The 6,259-nt window shown below is 37.1% G+C and overlaps 1 long non-coding RNA gene across 1 annotated transcript; it reads right to left on the reverse strand.

The window, feature by feature from the left end:
- Window positions 1-383: 383 nt before the first annotated feature.
- LOC150035290 (uncharacterized) lies at window positions 384-5,872 on the reverse strand. Its single transcript, XR_016530505.1, has 2 exons — window positions 5,412-5,872; window positions 384-699 (listed from the first exon to the last, which is right to left on the reverse strand). It is a non-coding gene; the product is annotated as an uncharacterized LOC150035290 (long non-coding RNA).
- Between the last annotated feature and the right edge of the window lie 387 nt (window positions 5,873-6,259).

The following is a 6,259-nucleotide window of genomic DNA, read 5'->3' on the forward strand; positions in this document are numbered from 1 at the left end:
TTCAATATTTAAAATTAAAGGAAATTTCAATTACCTAGATCCTTAAAATCTATATTAGAGAGTATTTTCGGAATACCAAAAACTTGAATCACGTGAGCGACAATAGGTTTGCCTCCATTTGTCTTCAAATCCAATCTCTAAATTTTGCTATTCAATCCAATTTTCCTTATTAAAACTCAGAAACAACACTTAAAAGCCTGAGTTAAATTTTTATTAATGAGTTGACCCAATAAATAGGCAATCGGAATACAATTGGCAATAACAATAAAGTAATCAACTAACCCATCATAAAACTAATTCTGATACTCCCTTCAAGATGGAGAATGAACATCAATAATTCCCATCTTGTCTAATAAAAAAGTAAAAGACGAGTATGGTAATGATTTAGTAAAAATGTCTACCAACTGATCATTAGAACAAAAAGGAAGAAACGTGATGTCAGCACGAGTAAGACGTTCTCAAACAAAATGAAAATCGATCTCAATATGCTTCGTCTGCTCATGAAAAATTAGATTAGATGCAATATGAACAACATATTGATTATTACAAAATATATGAGCAGGAACCGAAGGAGGAACTTGGAGATCTTTAAGAAGTTGAAGAATCCATACAATTTCACTTATGGTGATAGCCAAGGCTCGATATTCAGCTTCAACACTGTAGTCTGTTTCTTTGCCTTCCAAGCAATCAATGAATCACCTAGAAAAACACAAAAATCAGTTGTGGAATTTCTGGTATCCAGACAAGATGCCCAATCAACATCAGTAAAAGCCCTAAACTAAAAAAAGAATCGGCCTTAAGAAAAATGCCTTTACCAGGACTGCCTTTTAAATAACGCAACAGATAGTGAACTGCAGATAAATGTAGATACCGAGGCTATGGCACAAAATGACTTAGCTTGTGAACAATAAAAGTAATATCAGGCCTAGATACAGTCAAGTATAATAGTCGACCAATTAACCGTCGATATGTGGATGGATCTTCCAACAATTCTCCTTAATCTGACCTAAGCTTAAGATTAGGATCCAATGTCAAAGAACATGGTTTGGCAGATAGAAAACCAATATCTTCAAGCAACTATAAAGTATGATGTCGCTGAGACAAAGAAATACCTTTTGAAGACCTTGCCAACTCTAGCCCAAAAAAGAAAACGCAAATCTCCTAAATCTTTAAGCTTAAAGATCTTATCAAGGTGAGTTTTCAGCTCAGTAATATCACATAGAGAAGCCCTAGTAATTATAATGTCATCCACATATACAAGCAAAATAAGAAAATGAGATCTGAAACCTCTGGTGAATAAAGAATAATCAGACTTGGATTGAGAAACACCAAGTAACAACAAAGCATTAGAAAATTTGTCAAACCATTGACGAGAAGCTTGCTTCAAACCATTTATCGACTTATATAGTTTACAAACTAGACGCTCCCCTTAATTGGAACATCATCAATGCTTGTAACCAATAGGGAAATCCATGTAAACTTCCTCTACTAAATCACCGTGCAAAAAGGCATTATTCACATCAAGTTGAACTAATGGCCAACTAAAAGAAGCAGCGAGAGTAAGAAGTACTTCGACTGTTACCAATTTAGCCACAAGAGAGAAGGTTTCAATGTAATCTAAAGCCTTCTTGTTGAGTATATCTGTAACGACCCGACCCCTTAGGACTTAAGTTAGGCCATGACTAAACACATGCATACATGGAACTTAAAACGAAACCCTTTTATAGTGAATTAAATGCTAGATAAATAAGGTAAATTCAAAAGACATTCATTAAATTCAAATATTAAAAATAGATGATAGGGTACCCATATATCATAAATGATAATTAATAAACCTGAAAACAAATCTTAATAGTAAGTTTCAAACATCAAAACTGAAAGTTGAAAAACATGAAAAAAAAAAAATCTAAATATCATGAGTAGAAGCATAAAACTAGTCTCAATGGTTCGATCACGAGTTCCGTTTGTCAATCGTCGGTGCATCTCTACCTTTACCCGAAACAACAACATGAGAAAGGATGAGTATAAAATACTCAGTAAGTAACCCCACTACTGGGGTCAGGCTAGACATCTATGTGTCCTTAAAATGCCTCCCTCTGGTGGAAACACATAAACTTCTCTAGTCCTCATAGGACACATACATACATGAAAAACTGATTTTTATCCTACTGTAGTTAAGTATGCCCACTACCTCTAGTAAGTCCTGTAGGACACACAACATCTGGTGAATCCCGAAGGAAACACAACCTCTAGTGGATCACGAAGGAAACCTAAGTCGTGTAGGACACACAACATCTGGTGAATCCCGAAGGAAACACAACCTCTGGTGGATCACGAAGGAAACCACCACCACTAGAGAATCCCGAAGGAAACACAACCTCTAGTGAATCCCGAAGGAAACACAACATCTAGTGGGCATCTAACTAACCAGTGAGGACATTATCACAATCTCAACATCACAAGTATCACAACATGGTTCTATAACATACATATACACCTCAACATCATGGCTCTACAACATACATATATCCTCATATCAAATACAACCTCATGGAATCAAATATCATCTCATGCTAACATTTAAGTATCTACTGTTGGGGTTGATGTCCTAAAGTCTCGTGTCCTATAGTTTGTAAACAGTTTGTACAAACGCTTGTGTTGTATAATATATGATATTTTACTTCACATCTTGTATTTTGCTCAATTGCTTATTTTATTTGCTTTACCACAAATCAATAAACATAAAATCCCTGATTATTTGTATGTGACTCAAGCATGTATGTGGTGACATACAAGTGGATCATATCTTGAGTGATAACCAAAATAGTCTGTAGTATATGGATATAAGAGGGAAACCTTATCCTGGTAACGTTATGGATGTGACCCGCTTTGTGGAACGATCACAAGTGTCGTGACTTGTCACAGATGGTCTGATCCTGATCATTCATGTTGAGGACATGTGAGCAGAGGCGTCTTGTACAAAGAGTTTGTATAAGACCCAACCACGAAGTGTTAACGTCTCATTATATAACACTGTTCATGACTATATAACACTGTTCATGACAGAGACTTCACTTTACTAGGATGACTATAGGTAACACGACCTCAATCCTGAGTAAGTTGGGAACTCCTGCTATTGAGGGCGATCCTTTGATTTATATGGGTACGAGTGGCCAGGTTGCTGATTCAAACCTACCATTTTGAGGATTCGTCTGATTTGGGAGTTGAGAACTCAACTACACAATATGAAATTCACTTCTTCCCCGAAATAGAGGTAAATAGATAAATAGCTCTCTTAAGGGTTGATTCTGTGGCTTGAACGATTGGGCGCACACACCTTCTCTTGGCACGAGAGGTGTTCACACATAGTTGAACTATGTTGTATTGTTCATTAGAGGAATCAGTAGTAATTAATGAGTGAGGTGTAACTAAAGGGGCAAAACGATAATTTGGCCCAACTGTACTTACGAGCATCTGTGAAGGGTCATTGTACTCATGATCGGTTATATCCGATGGACACAGAAATATATCTGTGGCAAGAAGAGTTCAGCTGTTGGTCTTTAGTGGAATGCCTGACAGTTAATGGATGGTGGATCTCGTGGCTAAAGAATTTAGTCAGCTATTCACGGACCATTGGAGCTTTGAGCCACAAGTTCATTAGGTTCCCTGGGTAGCTTGGATAAAGTTGAGAATCAGTGTTTGGGTTAATTTGAAATGTTCAAATTGACAAGAAGAAGTTCAATTATATATGATATAATTGGACTGGTTAATTATATATGATATAATTGGACTGGTTAATTATATATGATATAATTGGACTGATTAATTATATATGATATAATTGGAGGAAATTAGATATAAATATGATTTATATCAAGTAGAGGAAAAATTACCATACTATATATGTGATATCAAACTATAGAATAAAAATATAATATGATTATATTTATTAATATTTAATAGATTAATTATATGATAATTAATCCAAAATCACTTTGAGACGTGCGTTAGTGGGAACTGCGTCATTTATTGTAACCGATAAATTAAAATGAAATTTGTTTCATTTTGCATCGGTCGCTCGGAAAAAGATTGAAGGTTGTGTTGGTGTGAAAACGTAAATGATCGCTTAAATAAATCGAGAGCCTATACGATAGTCGCTCAGCGCCTAAACGATCGCATACCTCGCGCATAAACGATCGTCTATCTATCGCCTAAATGATCGTACACTAAGTCCTAAACGATCGGTTAGCTTTCCTAAACGATCGTATAGTGTGTCATATTTTCTAAACGATCATCTTCTGTTTTTTAAACGATCGTTCAAGAAAATCTACACGATCGTGTAGTTTTTCCTAACGATAAACATCTTGCTATACGATAGCGTCTTTTTCCCTCCCACTAGCTTATCGCCTACACGATCTGTTCTTCCTCCTTCCTCTACCAAATTCACCAAAGACCACGCTTTGGGTTTTCACTCCGAGAATACCTGGGGCTCTTTTCTGGTGGTGTCGTCCCCGTTGCGCTCGTGAGTTTGTGGTTGTTCGTGCTGCTGTAGTCAACGTAGCTGTTGGGCGTTGGTTGATGGGCTAAAGGTTTCTACTGCGTTGAGTTTCGAAGTTTAAAGACCATCTTCAACTGGTATGGAAACTCTCCCTTGTTTCTTGTTCAAAGCATGGTGATAATTACTGTTTGTTTGCATAACTGTGCGTTTGAACGTATTTGATGTATTTCGGTCATTCTGAAATTGGAGCGATCCGAACGCACTCATGGAACTCTTTGGTAAGAGATCCTTCATCTACGTGCACAAATAAATCTTTCAGATCCTCATACATCAGTTATACTATACTATCCATCTATCATGCTATCGTTCTGTCATAATATTCATCTATCATGCTAGCATACATCTAGTGTCTGGCCTGTGAGTAGTTCTAATAGTAAGATTACTTACCTCGATGACAAGTCTAATAAAAAGTAATCTACACCCTCCTTTAACTTAGTAAAATTCTTGAATCACACCCTGAATCAATAATAAAAAAATTAAGTCTGAAATATAGGACTAAATTTCAAATACGAAAATACCTCAAACTCCACAAAACAACTTACCAAAAATATGTGCTGATCCAAAAATTTGTTCTAAGTTTAGTACGGAGATACAAATCTATTCATAACCCACAATTAGGAATTTAAAACCAAATTTCTAGCATATTAACCCATTCCAAAGAGCTTCAAGTTCATATTACTTACCAATCATGCTCCAAAATTCCCTAGAGCCAAACTCTAATCTTACTAGACAACGGTTCCTGACACCTTGAAACTTCAATCCAAGCTTTACAACATAATCAGTATAACTAAATTAAATCCAAACTCAATGGGTGACCAAACGCATTCAAGAAAACATAAACTTTAGATCTTACCTCAGATTCCAAGTTTCTGGCAAAAACACCATGGAATGGCGGCGAAAATCGAAACGACGGCTAGCCGGACGAAGAAGCAGCGGAGGTCTTGGACGAGCGGCTCGGCCTCAACCAAACAGGATTAGGTGGCGCCGGGCAGCTGCTAGAGGTGCGGTTGAACCTTCAGATCCGGCACGGACAACCATGGGGAGGCGTGACGGCGCACTGTTTTGGATGGACGCGTGGCTGGGTCTGAGGCATCAATCGGGAGCGGCGTAATGTCGACCGACTGGTGAGATCCAGTGCGAGCAAACTGGAGGCCTTTACGGTTGAAGACGCGAGCAAACCGGCGGGCGGCGCTGAACGGCTAAGGCTGAGGCGGTGAGGGTGGCGGTGACGAGGGTTTTCACGAAGGGAGGGGGGGTTCGGCGTGCATGAAGGAGGAGAAAAGGGTTTTGTTTTATATATAAAATAATAATAATAATAACTTAAAAAGAAATAAAATAAACTTTTTATTTTATTCTTTTCCTTATTCTACTTATTTTATTAAATTTCTTTCCTTCCCAAATTGAAATTAATTCCTGCTATTAATTTCCAAATTGAATAATTTCAACGTTAATAATTAAATTCTCGCAATTACACTTAAAGTCCAAAAATTTCAAAAATGCCCTTAATTACCGAAATTACATTAATAATAAAATTCGGGGTGTTACAATATCTTTTCGCAATGAGGCAAGCTTTGTAACGTTCAACAGATCGATCCGATTTATGCTTGACTTTGTACACCCACTTGCACCTAATAGAGTGTTGCCCTGGAGCAAGAGGAATTATAAACCAAGTATTGTTGGCTTCCAATGCTTTTAATTCAT

This window comes from Benincasa hispida, chromosome 7 (genome assembly GCF_027475165.1).
Source record: "Benincasa hispida cultivar pf3 chromosome 7, pf3_genome.v1.1, whole genome shotgun sequence".
NCBI classification, from domain to species: Eukaryota; Viridiplantae; Streptophyta; class Magnoliopsida; order Cucurbitales; family Cucurbitaceae; genus Benincasa; species Benincasa hispida.